This window comes from Bubalus kerabau, chromosome 23 (genome assembly GCF_029407905.1).
Source record: "Bubalus kerabau isolate K-KA32 ecotype Philippines breed swamp buffalo chromosome 23, PCC_UOA_SB_1v2, whole genome shotgun sequence".
NCBI lineage: Eukaryota > Metazoa > Chordata > Mammalia > Artiodactyla > Bovidae > Bubalus > Bubalus kerabau.
In genome coordinates, this window is record NC_073646.1 from 31,019,620 (window position 1) to 31,038,228 (window position 18,609).

Here is an 18,609-nt window from a genome sequence, read left to right on the forward strand (position 1 = left end):
CGCCTTTAGCCCCTTCCACTCTTTGTTCAAATGTCTCCTTTGAAAAGACCTTCCCTGGCCGCCCTACTTAAGACAGCAGGCACTCTGGGTCCCCTTCCTGCTCCCTCTTCCCCTCGGCACGTGGACTCTGACCCCTTATGCATTTTACTCACGTGTTCATCATCGGCCCCTCCCCCACCAGAATGCAGGGATTCTCAACTCTTCTGGCCGCTACTGCCTGGAGAAGCAGCACCCAGCGTGTAGCGGGTGCTCAGTAACTCTGTTCATCAAAGAGTGAACTCCTCCTGATGCCCTGTGTGGGTCTTCGAGACCCAGCCCCAGAAACCTGCCATCTCATCCTCGCCCGCCTCGTGTCTGAGCAGGCTGGCTGTCGGGGAAGACGCCAAGTGCAGGATCAGAAACGTGAGATTTGGCCGAGGGGATCACCCGTCCTGAATTCTTGACTTGGTTTTGTTCCTCACATGCTGGGAAACTTGACTTCTGTCCTCGTAGTGTTAAGATCAGGAGAGTATACCAAGATAAACTATCTTCTGCTATTTCTAGAAAAAGTGAAAGAAGTGAAAGTTAATTGCTCCGTTGTGTCCAACTCTTTGCGACCCCATGGACTGCAGCCCACCAGGCTCTTTTGTCCATGGAGTTCTCCAGGCAAGAATACTGGTAGCCATTCCCTGGGTCACTCCAGGGGATCTTCCTGACCCAGGGATCGAACCCAGGTCTTCCCCAATGCAGGCAGATTCTTTACCAGCTGAGTCACCAGGGAAGCCCTTATTACTAGAAAGTTCACATAAAATCACAGGCGAGAGAGAACTTGGCAAAGCTCAAGGCACTCTCCACATGCAAGAGGATACTATTCTCCCAAGATATGGCAGTGCTGTCAGTTTGACTCTTCCCAAAGCTAAGTACACTTTTTGATACAGAATGTAACAAGTACGTCGATCCACGGTTACATGTAAGGGTAACACTGAGACCCTTCAACCATTCTTCCACTTTGGGTGGGAAGGAGGGGACATATGTGTACATATGGCTGGTTCACTTCCTTGTACAGAGGAAACCACCATAACGCTGTAAAGCAAGTCTGCCCCAGTTAAATTCAAAAACAAAAAACATTTGCATGAGAGCTGGGATGGCAGCAAAGAGGAGAGAGCACTACCAACTTCTGCTGCAACTATGGCTTCCCTAACCTCATCCCTCTGAGAGGCTGGAGGTAACTGTGCTTCCTGAGGCAGGACAGGACCCCTGGGCACATAAGCGGGTATGTGCCGTGGCTGATCAAGTAAGCTAGATTGAAAGCACAGATTAAGGTTTGAAAATTCTGGTTATTTGGGACCTTCTCATGTGAGCCCTGCTTTTAGCGGAGGGGGTGGACTTTTAAATTCGAGCTGTGTGTGTGTTTTCTTCCCCCCAATGGTTATTCATAGGAGAGAAGGTTGTTTAACGTTGCGCAGGGCTGCTCCCCGGCTCCCTCCCAGGCGCCCTGCGCAACTGAGAGACTTTTGTTACTAGTGTCGGCAGGAGACCAAGGAAAATAGCCCCCCCACTTGTCTATTTATATAAAATACTCCCGCCATTCATATGTCTTTGCGTTGGGGGTAACAGCCGCACAGCGTAGATGTTGATGTTTCATGCATGTGAAATAACACAGTAGAAACCTACTTTAAAAAATGACTTTTCTTCGGTGTCACCATGGAAACTAGCCAACATAATCTCTCCACACCTAACTCTGGGGGGGTAAGGAATAACAGTGACTTGTGGGGGGGGGGGAATCAAAACATGGAAAACGCTCATAAATTCTGTTCTGTGCCAAAACGTTTAACATGAGACATTTTTCCTCTGCTTTGGGCTGGATGTCAACCTGTGATGTCTACTTTTTGAACTTTGTTTGATTTTCAAAACTAAAGAAAAAAAAAAATCCAATTGGGAAGCTTAGTGAAGTTCCTATCAAGAAACGAATCACTTCAAGGCCTACAAGAGCCTTCAGCCTGTTCTCGTCAGTGGACTTGAGTCGGAGGCTACAGAGAAAGGAGAGACAGCAGCTGGTGGGACTGAAGAGTCAAGGGTTGGGGAGGGCAGTGGGGATGTGGGGAGCTTGTTAAAAGAGGAAGAAAGTGAGGGTCAGTCCCAATTGTGCTTGTCATTCTGATCGTGGCTCTGGTCTCCACAGTACCCAGATCCTGGCATTTTCTTCACCCTGCATCCCATACAAGCGCTTCAGGAAGGTGGCTCTTTATTGGCTGAGTCAACCTGAGGCTCACTATGCTTTTCAAGAGCTATAGAAAGAATACTCTGTCAGAGTCTGACTACTAGTAATTTTGGAAAATATATGTATGCCCAAACCTAGACTCTGAAGGGAAAGATTAAAGAAAGCAGGGATTTCCCAGATGTTTGTTTCTTTGAAAGTCATTCATGGTTTAAGAAGACAAGTTTGGACTTTCCTGGTGGTCCAGTGGTTGGTAAAGAATTTGCCCGCCAGTGCAGGGCACGTGTCTTCGATCCCTGGTCTGGGAAAATCCCACCTGCCGTGGAGCAACTAAACACGTGCACCATAGCTACTGAGCCTAGGTGCCTAGAGCCCGTGCTCCACCCCGAGAGAAGCCACCAGAATGGGAAGCCCACACGCTGCAACTGGAGAGTAGTCCCCATTCACCACATCTAGAGAAAGTCCACGAGCAGCTACAAAGACCTACCGCAGCCCAAAATAAAAAATAAATAAAACTTAAAAAAAAAAAAAAGAATACAAGTTTCTAAGCAATGATTTCCCTTGATTCTCAACTAAAAGTGCTCTTGGGGCAGATGAGAAATTGGCGACAAAGATCAGTTCTGCCAGGTAAAGGACCATTTTATTTTGAAATCAAATGTTTTACTCTGTGAAAGTCACTAAGTTGTGTCCGACTCTTTTATTCAGTCTATGGAATTCTCCAGGCTAGAATACTGGAGTGGGTAGCCTTTCCCTTCTTCATGGGATCTTCCCAACCTAGGGATCGAACCCAGGTCTCCCGCATTGTGGGTGGATTCTTTACCAGCTGAGCCACAAGGCAAGCCCAAGAATACTGGAATGGGTAGCCTATTCCTTCTCCAGTGGATCTTCCTGACCCAAGAATCGAACTGGGGTCTCCTGCCTTGCAGGCAGAATCTTTATCGACTGAGCTAAGCCCAATGATTTCCCTTGATTTTCAACTACAGTGCTCTTGGTGGAGATGAGAAATTGGTTACAAAGATCAGTTCTGCCAGGTAAAGGACTGTTTTATTCTGAGTCTTGGATGACTGGTTCAAAGAGGAAGCTGATTTCAAATCACATGATCCTTTCCATTTATTTATTTCAAAATTTTAACTTCAGGATTTGCTGCCATATATCCTTCCTATTTTCATGGTCGAGTTTTTTGGCAGAGGCTATTTCTTCTCCTGCCCTATCACATTACACTTCTTTCTGGTCAGTGGATTTTATTAATTCCCTGGAACTACATCTCAGTTCTCAAAACTGTTCCCTATCCCTCCAAACATCCTAGTAATAACAGTGCTTTTAGTCTATTATAATACAATGTGAAATCAGTATCTGTTTTCAAAGGAATTAGTAGACCTTCCAAGAAAGGTTATTTAACCAAGCAGTAGAAAGAGTAGAAAACTAAAGACTGTATGTTAGAAGTCACGTTCAGGCTAATTCTCATGCTTTGTTAATGTTCCTCCTAACATTTGCTCTGATCTCTCAATCACGGTTACACAGACGGCACACTTGGGGGAAAAGAGTATGTTCCTTAAAAAAATAACAGAATCAACTTTTTTCACTAAGAACATAAATCCCGAGAACTGGGCAGAAAGTCTGAGACAAAATACTGTAATGAAATCCAGAGGAGCGGGTTATAGTGAAGACTGCCTCTCACAACCAGCCTTGAGACCTGACTTAGCTGCTTGAGCATTATTGATCTCTCCATCCAATCATTCTGCTGCCCAGCCTGGTCACAGGTAAGTGTGTGTGTGAGCCTGTGCACTGTTGTGCTGGACTCTCTGCAACCCCATGAACTGTATAGCCTGTCAGCCTCCTCTGTCCATGGGATTTCCCAGACAAGGATCCTGGGGTGGGTTGCCATTTCCTTCTCCAAGGGATCTTTCCGACCCAGGCATCAAACCTGTGTCTCTTGCGTCTCCTGCATTGGCAGGTGGGTTCTTTACCAGCTGAGCTACTGGAGAAGCCCCACAGATACATCGATTCCAAAGAAGCACTTCTGTGCTATTGCAGGGAAGCCCCTATCCCACTGCTGGAGACAGACAAGACACTGTCTGTCCCTGACGGAGATCACATACCACCAGGGCTCATACATCATTTTCCTCTTTCCATTTCTCAGCTCCTAACAGTCACCTTGCCTTGAAGTATAAGCGTACCCTCCCGACACATTCCTCCCTGAGTTCCTGGCTCTGAGCATATACACTTACAAATGCAGAACAAGGAGGCATGCATCTGTATCAGCAATTACTGAGCAGGAACATTTTAAAAAATAATATTCAGTGGCATGAAAAGAAATATAGTATGTAGAAGAGGGAGAGGGAAATTACTTGGGGAGGGTAGATAAACATGCATGGCGTGGATAAAAATGCAAAAGTGTATTATAATTTATTCATTAAATCCAGCATGAGAGAACAACGTTCTCTCAGAAACACCCAGCAGAGGGCTAAACTTCCAGGACATTCCTCTTTCCTGGCAGAGCTTCAAGCGCGGTGTCAGTGGGGTCCCAGGGTGCCTGGTGTTGGTCTTGCTATGATCCAGGGCCACCCTCTTGCCCAGAGTGGTTTGTGCAGTTGGCTCAGATGGTGGTTCACAGAGACTTCCAGCACCCAGCTCCTGCCTGGGGTCCCAGGAGGCAGCACCTCTGGGCTCTGGGCCCCACTGTGTCTGGAAGCAGCTGTGTGACCTTGAGCAAGTCCTTTGGCCTCCCTGGTCTTCAGCTTTTTCATTTCTCGGGAAAGTACTGACTTAGGTCACCCCTCGATCCCAAACTGGCAGTGAGGAAGCGGTAAGATGACGCATGGGAGAATGTTCTGAAAATGCCAGGTCAAACACAAGTGCTTGATTCCCTCACCCCCGAGGGATCTCACCCCCCACCGCAGGCTTCTGCTCCTCACTCTGTTCCCACTCTCGCCCCCGTTTTCCTGCCCTTTCAGATAGTCCTGCCTTGTGTGCACCGGCGTCATGGCAGAAGCAGCCAGCACCTGGCGGGCAAGGCAGCTGGATGCGCTCAAAGGCTGTTTTGGGGAAAGGGAGGGCTTCTGGTACGTGAAGCCAACTGTCTTGGAGCTTGGAGAACCCCAGAGGAGACTCAGTCTTTACTGAGGGTCAGCATCCGCCAGCCCCAGCAGGGCAGAGACTCCTGACCTAACTGCTGCTGTCCAACCTGGGGTACTTGGGGTCTATGCTGGGAGGGCCACCTCGGGAATTAGCCTAAGGAATCCAGGAGCCATGGGGACCCGAGGGCCCCACAGCCAACCCTGAAATTTCCTGGTACCTCCAGCTCTTACCAGGTGTCAACCTGTCAGTGGGGTTTTCTTCTGTGTTTTTAATTTCCCATTGAATGCCTTGCTCTCGTGGACACAAGGACACTCAGGTAAATAAAGACACAGATGCCCAGAGTCTTGCCACTCAGCTTGGCAGGCAGGGCATGCCCACCTGCTTTGACCATTCCCTGCCTGCACTCCTAGGCCCTTATTAAGTATGTGTAGTCATTTAAATCCTCACCACGACCCTATGAGTGAGCCACTCTCAATTTGCTCATTTTATAGATGATAAATTTAGGGGTACAGAGGGAAGGTGACTTCCCAGGGGGCACTAGAGGTAAAGAATCTGCCTGCCAATGCAGGAATGCAATAGATGTGGGTTCAATCCCTGGGTTGCAAAGATCCCCTGGAGAAGGAAATGGCAACTTACTCCAGTATTCTTGCCTGGGAAATCCCAAGGATAGAGAAGTCTGGAGGGGCTACAGTCTGTGGGGTCGCAAAGAGTCGGACATGACTTAACGCACAGCCATACCACATGGGGGAAGGTAACTTGCCCAGGACCACAGGGTCTGGCTCCAGAGTCCATATTCAGGTGAAACATCACCTCTCAGGATGCTGGGGCAGAGAAGAAAGAGAGATTAAGGAAGAACTAGTTCTAACAAGAGCAGCAGAGACAAGCCAGGAACTCCTGTGGGTGAAAGACTGAAGGACCTTGTCCATAGATTTCACAACGCCAGCCGCCGGTCCTATGCCTGGGGGTGAAGACCTGCCCGCGACGCCTCCCAGGCTCTCTCAGGTGTTGTGTGGGCTCCTATTGATTTGGAAGCTGTCAGTGAGCAGGCGGGCTCTGATAAGCATCTGCTGCTATGAACATTGAGGCTCCTCTTTAAGAAAGAAAAAAAAGAGCCCCATTTCCAGAGGCATAGAAACCAAGGCAAGGATGACAGCAGAGTCCCAGGACGGCCTCAGATCAGCTTCGAAATCTGTGAGCCCAACTGACCAGGCCTGCAGGTTGGGAGGGGAGAAGCAAAGTCTCCAAATGTTCTGGGGGCTGGCAGACTCATGCCTGTTAGAGTTACTCACTGTCCAAACACATTCAGGAGTGTTTTGAGGCAGTTCAGGTGCCCTGAAACACGTGTACCGGTCAAGAGCATATCTAATCAACACGAGCACTGGGAACTGTGCCATAAGGAGAGGTGAGTGGGGTGTGAACACTGGCCCTGGGTCATTGTAGAAAGTGACACTCCTGCTCAGCACCTCATTCAAGATCCCCTGGAGGAGCAAACGGCAACCCACTTCAGTACTGTTGCCTGGGAAACCCCATGGACTGAGGAGTCTGGCAGGCTACAGTCCATGGGGTTGAAAGACAGTCAGACATGACTGAGTGACTGAGCAGCACACACGCGCCTGATTCCAGGCAGTCTTTCTAGCCTCACTGTCTTCTACTCCAAGTCCCTCTCCCCATGACCCCCCCAAACCCACATTTAACTAGCAAGTCATTTTCTGAATGTCATACTCTCCATTTCTGCTTGCTGAACTCCTGTTCTGATTATCCTTTAAAGGCCTGTGAGATCTGTACTGATAACACCGTTTTCATCCTTGATAAACACCGTTTTCATTCTTGATATCCTGGTATTGGTGTGTCTTTCCCCTTATCAGTCTAGCTAAGCGTTTCTCAATTGTCTGCTTCCAGTTTCTATAATAACTGCTGTTTTCTTTACTACTTCCTTCTTCTCATTTTATTTGTGCCCTTCTTTTTCTACCTTCTCATTGTGGAACCTAGGTCACTGAGGTTGAACCTTTCTTCTCTTCTAATATAAGCATTTAAAATGATCAATTTCTCTCCGACCACTACTTTAGCTGAAACCCATAGATTTTGATACCTAGCACTCTTATTACCATTTAGTTAAAAATAATGTCAAATTTCCCTTGTAATTTCCTCTTTGATCCATATTTAGGAATCTGTTTAATTTCCAAATAGGTGGGGTTTTCCTGGATGTCTCATTGCTCTTGATTTCTAATGAACTTGTAGCTTCACAGCCCCCTCAGATACTGCCCCCCTCCCCGACTCCCACCCTGGGATCTTCCTTTTCCTTGGGTCAGAATCAGACCATAAGCTTCATGAGAACACGGGCCATGCTGCTTATTTATGCTGTGTCTCCAGTGATTAGGTCAGTGTCTGCTCCACATAATGTTCTCAATAAATACTTGTCAAGCGGTTGATGACTTCTTCTTGCATACTTTCCAAGCCCCCTGTAACCGTCTATGTAACTGAACTCATTATCCAGGTTCAGGTCGGCCTCACCAAGGAAAGCTCAGGTGTAGAAGGTCCTTGAATTTTACAGTCTCTCCAGGGCTTGGTCCAGAGCTGACACAAGTTGGGGCAGGGGGTGGGGGGGGTGGGCTTTAGTAAAGGACACCTAAGCAATGGTTCTTTATAGGAAATCCTGATCTTCTAATATTTATGGGAGTGTCTGATGAGGCTCTGAATTTAAGGGCCATCGACAGTATAACTGATGGCATATTTAACAGCAGATATTGGCTGGGAAAAAGTCAGTTTCTCCTGCTGCAATGAGATGCTTCTGCTGGTGATCAAAGGCATCCATTCAGTCGCCCACTTTCCACGACATCTAGGAAAATTAGAACCACATTTGTGTTTTTCTCAGTAACTTCCTTTAGCTTATAATACTTGATAGTGTTTCTCAGCCTCTTTTATTGATTGATTGCTTTCTCCCAGATGGTGCTGTTTGGGGTCTCAAAGTATTTGTGTTTTTTTGGTTGGTTTCCTCAGGTTCATTTACAAAGTTAGGTGGGATCAATCACCACAAGGTTGTGGTGGGATCAACCACATAGGTGGTCAATTAAATTTCTCTGAACAGGACTGTCATCATTCCATTAGGGAGCTAATTAGAAGTCTTCCCTTCTGGTTGGTGAAGAAAATGCGAACTTTCCCTCTGTGCAGGGGAATGGTAAGGGAAGAGGGTGCCCTGGGGACAGGCGGGACTGAGAGGTGGGCCCGTCTGGCCTCTCACTTGGGAAGGTGCTTTGCCAGCCCCGGGCTGGGGCTCCGTTAATTGGTTCCAGGGCTTCCTGCTTCCCTGAAGGTCTACAGATTTTCCCTCAGGCTGTTTAGAAAGTCTAAGAGGTTCTCCTAGGCAAAGGGATGAGCATGTTTGGGGGCAGAAAGAACCCTGAGAGCCAGGACAACCCTGGGCTTCCCTGGCAGTTGGTAAAGAACTGGCCTGCCAATGCAGGAGATGGGGGTTCGATCCCTAGGTCCGGAAGATCCCCTGGAGAAGGAAATGGCCATCCACTCCAGTATTCTTGCCTGGAGAATTCCACGGACAGAGGAGCCTGGCGGGCTACAGTCCACGGGGTCACAAGAGTCAGACATGACCGGGTGCCTAAACCACCGCCACCCTCAGGACAACCCTGATGGCTTAAACCAGGCTGCTCCAAGAGGAGAAGCGAGAGCCAGTGAAAGGGCTGGGGACAGAAGGTCGCTGAGAGAAAGGGACTCACTGAGGCTGAAGCTCTAGGGACACGAAGGCCTGGCTTATGGGAAAGGATACCAGAGTGTGGAGGATAGGAGAACAGAGCTGAGGAGCTGCATGGCAAAGAAAACAAGAGAAACGAGGACAGTTACAAGATGGACAAGGTCACAGACAGAGTGGAGATTCCGGTCAACAGGCTGCTGTCAGCCTGAGAGGGAACAAAGGCACAGGCTGCCCTTGGAACGCCTGGGGCACTCTCCCCACCTGGCAGCTGAAGTGGAGGAAGCCAACCAACAACATTCCCAGGTGACTTCCCAGGCAGCATAGTGGTAAAAAAGCCGCCTGCCAGTGCAGGAGACGCAAGAGACTCAGGTTGGATCTCTGGGTTGGGAAGATCTCCTGGAGTAGAAACCACTCTAGTATTCTTGCCTGGAATATTCCATGGGCAGAGGAGCCTGGTGAGCTTCCGTCTGTGGGGTTGCAGAGTCAGACAAGAATGAATAACTGAGCATGCGTACACACACACACACACACAGTCTCACATATGCACACACAACCAACAGGAAATGCCAGGTTTTGAAAACCAGCCCCTGTATGCCCATGCTGGCCCCCAGCACTCCTCAGCTTGGAGAGTTGGCCTGGGGGGTTCTGGGGCGGTTCTCCAGCCCTCCAGGACAGGAAGCCTCCTGGATGAGACGCACAGGTGGTCCGGCACCTCCAGCCCTAACTTCTCTGATCCTTGCACAATGGCCTGCAGGGCGTCGCCTTTGTGCCATCTCCAGCAGCCCTTGGGAGGGAGAGTTCCCATGGCGACCCAGGAAAGAGCTCTGTGCCAAGTGGCAGAATTTGTGCAGACCACCAGGTGTCTCATCAGAGCCCCCCACCAGGGGCTTCCCTCTCTGAACATCACAGCCCCCGCCTCCCGTTTCCCACAACAAGCACCCAGGCTCCTCCTCGTCCCTGTTTTAATGGTTGAAGACACGCACACCAAATGCTTCCTAATTACCACTTTCATGGCAGATGCAGTCATTTCCTTGGATTTTACTGCCATTAGTTTTCCTCACCGATTTATCCTTAGCTACTCTCCTTGAATCTTGCCTGCCTCCCCCGAGCCCTCTCCTCCTCGCTCCTCACGGCTTGTCAGCACGCCTCCAATCCCCGGGAGAGATGGAAAGCCTTGTAGAGCCCACTGCGCAAACACACATTCCTATTCATTTATCACATTTAGCATGCGCACTTCCACTCTCATCAAAACCAGCCCCAGCTCGCTAACTCATTTCCCTCTCCCAATTACAAATTAGTCCATTAGGCTGTCTGCAGTAGGCCCTCTGCTGCATCTTGGTAATGGCTTCTGAGATTTCCATCATAATCGCAATGGCTCCCCATGCAGCCATGAGGGCAGATGGAGGCCGCTAGTGGGTAATGAGGTATCACGCTACCAAAGGGCACAGCCCTGGGCTCATTATTTAGTCTTGGCTGTTTTGTGAAAACAACAAGAAAGGTAAAATGCTGAAGGGAACACTTTAGCATATTAAATTAACACTTCTGGAAAATTCTCTCTGTAAACATGCCATATTTTCCCTTTACGCAATGTCCCCTGTGCCAGAGCATATACTATGGAGGGCTGGCTGGAAGAGGGGGTGTGGGAGGGGGGATGAGAAAAGAGGGAAGGAGAGGAAAGGAGGGGAATGGGAGAGAAATGAGTCAGAAAAAGAGGGGAGAAACAAGGCACTCGAGAACATTTTGCAGCGTGCTGGAGGTCTTCACTAGGCAGCCGGTATCCTCTCCCAGTGAGGCTCATACCCCCTCCCCACGCCCATCAGCGCAGGCTGTGACCAGCAGCCAGCCTCACCTAACGATGCTCTGTCACTTAAAACCGGTTTGTCACCATGCCCGCAGAGCAGACCAAGTTCTGTTGGCTGCAGACTTTAAGAGATGCTGGTCTCCTATTTTACTTTTCTTAGAGAAGATACATACATACATACATATATATATATATATATATATATATATATATAAATATATATAAAATCCATAGACCCAATGCCACCGCCACCACCACTCCTGACAACAAAAACCTGATCTGAGATGCTGCTACGCAGACACTTGCCAATAGGTAATGGTTTATTAAACACTAACTTGGGCCTGGCTCTGTGCTAAGCAGGTCACACACATGACTACCAGGAGCTCACTCAGCCTTCACAAGGTCTCTGTGGGGCAGGGCTGGTGTTGACCACGAGTTCAAAGTGGTGGCTTTCCTGAGGGCACCGGAGAGACAAGAAGAGAATCCAGGCAGCATTACTCCCCAGCCCACCCCCTGAATCTCTGCTCCACTGCCAGGACTGGCCAGTCCTCTTGGGGGCCTGTCCCTTCCAGTGCTGACCCTCCCTAGTCCCCAGGGGCACTAACCTTACCACCTCTGACCTCCACACCCCCACCCAAGCCTCCTGCACATTTGTGGGAAGGTTCCCTGGACAGAGGCCCACTTCCAATTTAATAGCATTTTCCCTTGATGTTATCAATTCTTGCAGAACTGATAGAACTGATAGGATAGTTTATCCTCGAGTTTATCCTTTCCCACCCCCAAGGCCCCCAGCCTTAGCATGTTATTGCTTCCACACATGGCAGCCTCTGGAGGCTGGCCCTTCATCTTTCATGCGGAGTTGATTCAGATTCCTTGGAATCTGTCTATGTCTCCTTGCTCCAGGTGCCAGCATCCTCTCCAGACAGGAACGACAGCAACTATAAATGCCACTGTGAGGGAATGCCACGGGAACAAATAGGTCTTCTCATCGGAGCCAATCCCGGCAGAGGTGATGAGCCCACTGTGGTTTTGAGGAAACACAGGTGTGAGTCTCAAGGAACCAGAGGTATTTCTACTGATAAAAGTGTCATAAATAATAACACAGTGGACCTATTTCTGAAAGCCTTTTTTTTGCTGCTTTCAAAAGAGTCGTCCTAAACCATTCCTGAAATGCTTGAGGCTGATCCAAAACCGATCATCCCATTCTGTCCTTTATTGGCTCTTAAATCCAAGACCGTACTGCTTCCCTCTGAAGGGCTGGAAGAGCTTTCTCATCCATTATCTCATTCATCCCCACAATGACACTGTGAGCCAACAAGGGAAGGCTGTAATTATCCCCAGGACTCAGAAGAGGGAGGTAACTGGCTTGTCTAAGAGCCAGAATGAAAGCAGAGTCCCTAATTCCCAGTCAGGGGCTCACCTGCCCCCCCACAACCCCCCTCATGGTTCTGCAGCTCCAGAAGGCCATGGATGCTCTTCCAACTAACAGTTCAGCCCCAGTCCTGCTCTGGTAAAAAAAAACATAAGGTCAGTTTAGTAAAGCCTGACCTCTAAGAGTCAGGAAATGGCCTAAGTTCAGGGTTCAGGATGGGTCTGGTTGTCAGTAGAGTGGGGAACCCTTCAACTTTGCTAGGCTGTAAAATACAAATTTATGAGCTGTTTTTGTTAAATTCCGATATGGACTTTTGAAAACGAAAAGGATGGATGGGTAGATGGCAGCAAGATGTTTAATCAATGTCATAAAATATAACATTCATTGGGCTTCTAAAATGAAATTAATAATCTGTGTAGAAGTATCATTAGGAGATAAGTGACATTTCAGGCTTTGATTTGTAACTTGCAACAAATCTCACTTCCATATAATTTAAGCATTTTTAGGGATATCCATCTTTATTAAAAAATACCCAAACCTTTACCCCTCTGCTTCACAATGAAGCCTTTCTTTCCCTCCAGGACCCAGCACTAAATAAAAAAAGGATACATTATCATATACATGCTTTAAATTAATGAAGACAGAAATATCATATTTAAATTAAATCAGGGATTTCTCACTTGCTGCTTATCAGGGGAACTTAGCTATCTTTAATAAGTTTTTTTTATTCTTTTTATCTGAGACTTGGGGCTTGATCTGGCTCTATCTGAACGGATGAGACATCTCACTTTCACTCAGAAGGCTAAAGCAAGATATAGAGAGAAATGTCGTTCTCCTACATAAATTCTAGCACCATAAAATAATGTTTCAGAGCTGGAAGAGACCTTAAAATCACCTAGCCTTAGCTCTTCATTTTACAGATGAGGAAACTGGGTCCAGGGAGGGCGAGCCTGAGGAGAGAACAGTCCAGGCTTGGAACCAAGCTGTTTAACCAGTGACGCTTTTCCCCTTCTGCAAGTCAACACTGAAGGGCGGAAATGAAAGCTGGAAATCATGGGCATTTGGAGTCTGTTTTCTTTTCTTTTTGTCTTACTTTGGTTTATTCTGGAAGAGGGAAGTAGAGGAGCAAGTGACATGTTGTCACTTAACCAAATGACAACAAGGAGAGTAAGGGAACTTAGTTCATGTGCGTCATGCTCAAAGGTCAACATGACATAGGTTTATCCCAATCAAATAGTCCTTTGCTTTTCACACAAGTGAAAGGTGGGGGAGGGTGCTTTGTCTCTTCTGGATAAATGAGAGCACACAGGGAAAAAAATATACCCTTTCAGGGAAGGGACAGTTAGGGAGTTTGGGATGGTCATATTCACATTGCTATATTTAAAATAGACAACCAACAAGGACCTACTGTATAGTACAGGGAACTCTGCTCAAAGTTATGTGGCAGCCTGGATGGGAGGGGGATGTGGGGGGAGAATGGATACATGTGCCAACAAAGGTTGTTACAGTCAAAACTACAGTTTTTCCAGTAGTCATGTATGGATGTGACAGTTGGACCATAAAGAAGGCTGAGTACCGAAGAACTGATGCTTTAAAATTGTGGTGTTGAAGACTCTTGAGTCCCTTGAACAGAAAGGAGATCAAGCAAGTCCATCCTAAAGGAAATCAACCCTGAATATTCATTGGAAGGACTGATGCTGAAGCTCCAATACTTTGGCCACCTGAGGCAAAGAGCTAACTCATTGGAAAAGACCTTGATGCTGGGAAAGATTGAGGGCAGGAGGAGAAAGGTGCAACAGAGGTTAAGATGGTTGGACGGCATCAATGACTCCATGAACATGAGTTTGAACAAACTCTGGGAGACAGTGAAGGACAGGGAAGCCTGGTGTGCTGCAATTCATGGGGTGGCAAAGAGTCGGACATGACTTAGCAACTGAACAACAGCAATCTGTATGGCTGAGTTGCTTCCCTGTTCACCTGAAAATATCACAACTTGGTTAAACGGCTATAGCCTAATACAAAATAAAAAGCTCAAAAAAACATGTAAAATATTAAAAAAATACTCCTGGTCAAAGCTGCCCTATTAAGAAATGGCTGGCTGCAAGGATTCCCAAGTCGTAGGGCCCCAGATGACCTGCCATCCAACCCGAGTCCCTCTAGACTGGTCCCCAACCCCTCTGTCAATGTCTCCCAACATGTACACCAAGAAGGGACTGTGCAGAACTTCACAGAAAAGTAAGCATTAAAAAACAACAGAAAATGGACTTCCCTGGTGGGCTAGTGGCTGAGGGGCTCAGGTTCGATCCCCGGTCAGGGAACTAGATCCCACATGCCACGACTAAGAGTTCGCATGCTGTAACTAAAGATCCCCAGTGCCACAAGTAAGAGCTGGTGCAGCCAAATAAACACGTTTAAAAACGCAACAGAAAAACAGATCACATATGACATACTTCAAAATTGTGAGTTCTGCATAGTTATCCTTCTCGGAATAGAAATAAATGTAATTCTACACTTAAGAATAGGCTTCCTTGGAGGCTCAGACAGTAAAGAATGCAGGATACCCAGGTTCAGTCCCTGGGTTGGGAAGATCCCCTAGAGAAGGATGTGGCAACCCACTCCAGGATTCTTGCTTGGGAAATCCCATGGACAGAGGAGCCTGGTGGGCTACCGTCCATGGGGTCAGCAAGAGTCAGACAAGACCGTATCACTAAGCATGCACGCACACTGAGAAGTGTGCATAAGAGGCGTCTCTCTCTCTCTCCCTCCCCACCTATCTATTTACCTACTTGTCCCTGTCTGTCTGTCTCCCTCCCTCCCTCACGCCATTTCAGACAACTGGGGGAAATAAAGCAGTCATGGCAGGGAACACAATAATGTTCTTTACTTAAAATAGCCTGTTTTCCAGGATAAAGCTTCACTCAGCATCCATTTAGACTTTGGGATGAGAGTAACACAAATCACGGGGACAGCTTATAACGGGCGCCACTGTAAACACACTTTTCAGAGTTGAGACAGTCCCATCTTTAAAGGCCACCTGTAGAAGCTCCGTCCACACCCTCACCCCTAACATATTCTGATCCTTCGTCCAAGCAGCAGTGCTAACGCTTGCAGGGTCAGGGTTGGGGCCCCGGGCATCCCTTGACACAAAAGAGGAAGGGATCTGGTAAAACAGCAAATGTCCACGTGTCCAGGAGCTCCTTTAGGGCTGTGTGAGGATGTGAAACTGATTTTTATGGTTTTAAGAGCATTCGTGTGACTCCCGTTCATATTCTTTCTGCTTCTACCCTTCTCCTTGCCTCAAGTTCTTTCCCCTTGCTTGACCTCTAAGATCTGCCCTTAACTCAGATCTTCCCTCCCTTTCAGACTGTAATGGGGGCTGATCAGCGATTTGGGTGGTGGGTAGGGCCACCAGGAGCTTGTGTGAGAGAAATGGTGGCAGGAGGTCCCTGCGCCCTTTCAGCTTTGTCCTCCAGAAGTCTCGGGGAGGATCATTTGATGTGTCTCAGGAACATTTCCTCCTAACCCCCTGAAATTTCATTACAATCATTTATCTTCAAAGAAATCAAAACCCACCCCCTCCCCCCTCCTATGGAAAGGTTAGGTCTTTGCTCAAGCCCACGGACTTTAACCTCATAAATATTCCCAGCTATAAGATCTTATTAAGAAGGTATGTCTCCCAGGAGCATAAAACCATCAAGCTGTAAATTTTATTTAATTTCCCATGAGATCTTATGGCCTCATACATATAATTAGAGTGCAGTATAGAGCACTTTTTTGTGTTTTGTCAATAAATCACCAGGGAACAATCAACGTTTAAGAGGACAAGCTTTAATGATTTTTCAGACCCCTAAGCAGTCGTGCCTCCACAATGGCAAGCCAGTCTTTAACCTCATCTAACTAGGACTGTGGACTGTGGCGTCAGATAGGACCCCAAACACTTAATCCTATTAGATTCCCCAGCCCAGACAATCATGGCAGAACACCCAAGGGACGTATTGATTTTGATGTGGCCGACAGAGAAGACAAGTCGACCTACTGACAGTGCTTTATTAAGTGTTTACAAATTAAATATCTGAAGGTCTGCGACAGGCCCAGCTCAGTTAAACGGGCCACAGTGAGATGTGTGAACTGGACCCAAAGGGATACTGTGTGGAGTGTGAGGCGGCTTGGGGGAACGGCCGGGCAGGCCCTGCTCCCTCCACTTCAGTTCTGCAGAAAGTCAGAAGGCTGCAAGAGCAATTCCAGATGCACAGTTTGCTGTTGTTGTTGAGCTTGCTCTGATTGAAAGCCCATCGTGTGACATTTATTCAAGTTCTAAGAGGCTGATTCAATGACAGAGCTAACTGCTAATTTCTGCGTCCCTCAGTCAGGGCTCTAGAAGAAAGGATGCTGTTCCTTTGGGTTGTTTCTCATGCTGTGCTTTCTAAACAAATCCACAATCTGGTGGGCACAGAAGCTCTGAGCCCTCAGTTTTATATTGATAATTGGCTTAAAAGTTGAACCAGGTTCACTATTTTCCTAGAATTCCTCTCCTGCTCAAAAATATTGATGAGGCCCCCAGTGTCGAAGCCAGGTGTTCAACACTCGTCATGGTCCACTCTGGGTGTGCCCTTCATGGTGATCTTCAGTGTGACCCCTGGGTTCCCCTAGACATGTCTCAGAGCCATCAAATGTGCATGGTCCCAACTAGTGGTATGCACATGCTGCCAGCTGAGCTGCCCAAATCTTACCAACCTTCGAGGCTGCTTCAATGTCTCCTTCTCCTTGAACTCTTCCCTTATCAGCCTGGAAATGATGTTCTCTGAGCTCCTCCGCGCTCATTGTTTCCTGGCAGCCCACCATGTTTCCCTCCGTCTGTCTAACTTCCCAACTAGACCAAGCTCCTCCACCTCTCTACTTTCACAAGGAGTCCCAGGTATGGGGTCCCAGCACAGAACAAGGCTGTGGACCGACCGACTCAAGGACCAGCTCGTCAGGTGCTCCTCGAGCGTCAGGAGCTTCTTGGGGTTGGTCTTGATCACCGGCGCCATCTGAGGATGCTCAGGAATGAAGATGCAAAGAATACTAAGTGGTCCCCTGCTGGCTTGGTTCAGACAGTCTTTCATCCAAAGTGACAAGACGGGACTGAAACTAGGTAAGGCTTAAGGACTTGTTTTGTTCTGTGAATTTATGATCTGTCAAAACACGCATCCAAGGGTACAGGCAACCATCTTGACAAGACGCGTATCTTGTTATTTTATCATTTTTTCTGAGCTATTTCTACCTTAAAGTTCTGAATGACCCTGGAAATGGCACACCTGCTGAGGTGCCCGTGTTACCTTGTGTGCAACTCAGTGTGCCTGACGACCTGCATCTCTCTCTCTTTCACACACACAGAGTGAACATTTCTGTTTTACTTATTTTTTCTTGATCTCACTCTAGAGAGATCCATTCCAACAGAGCAATGGAGGCTAAAGTCAACTGAAGTGAGAGAGAGATTTTTCAGGATAATTTGGTCTGTTGCCTGCCTGCAAACAATTCAATCTCCTTCTGAAGTGTTTTCAGGCAGTCAATGCCATACTCTGTCTCAGACATCACAATTTTTCTTTTTTTTTCCTGAGGCAAATTGGTATTTACTGTGGTACCTAGCATACAGGAAGACCTCAAAAAAAAGTGAGCTGCTATTATTTTTATCATCTTTATGACATCTTTCTTTCCTGTGTTTCCCTTTCACCCTCTTCTCTCTTGGTTTCTATAGGCCTGGGGTTTTTCAAAGTGATCTCCAAGATGCTGACTTCGGGTTAGCACAGTGGGGAGGGAGTGCTCCGGGCCCGCAAACACGCACTTCTCTTTATAGATTAGGCTTCTGTCCCCATCACAGGTCCCATGAAATAGACGAACAGCTTAGCAGGTAAAAAGAGTTTGAAAACTATTGCTCTAGGCCAGGTGTCTAGTCTTTGGCATCATTCTTTTCAAGTACTAAATGACCAAAGAGTCATATGGTAAAAAATGATTTATGCAGGTGAACTGAAAATCAATCTATATTACAGAAGAAGAGCTATTCAATGTATCATTATTAATGTCTGCTCCCCTTCCCCACACATCTGGGCTGCTTGCAGAGGGCAGGGCTGTGGCTGACATTGCTGACTTGGGGGAAATGGCACGTGTAGGACATATTTGGGGCTTTCTGGGGAGAAAGGCCAGTGCTTACTGTCCTTAAGAAAAGCTCCATGCCTTTGAGTATGCCCCTGAAGGGTCAGGGCGGTGCTAGGTTTCAGAATCAAGCTCCATATAACAAATGACTGCAAATGGCCTTTTCCCCATCTTACACTGCAGTAATTCATAAAGCCCTCCAAGGGGATTTTTATGGCTTTATATTAATGTTCATTTAGGAAAGAAGTGAAAAGGGCATTGTCAAGATTTTAAAAAATCATTAAAGAGGGTGCTCACTTGGGTTAATAGTGATACCATAGCACACA

At 47.4% G+C, this 18,609-nt stretch overlaps 1 protein-coding gene and 1 long non-coding RNA gene across 5 annotated transcripts in view; both read right to left on the minus strand.

Annotated features, from left to right (window-relative positions):
* Positions 1-18,609, minus strand: part of AUTS2 (activator of transcription and developmental regulator AUTS2) — a 1,208,818-nt gene that overhangs the window by 298,926 nt on the left and 891,283 nt on the right. The window lies entirely within an intron of this gene.
* LOC129638199 (uncharacterized) lies at positions 7,607-10,163 on the minus strand. Its single transcript, XR_008707731.1, has 3 exons — positions 10,040-10,163; positions 9,240-9,445; positions 7,607-8,111 (listed from the first exon to the last, which is right to left on the minus strand). It is a non-coding gene; the product is annotated as an uncharacterized LOC129638199 (long non-coding RNA).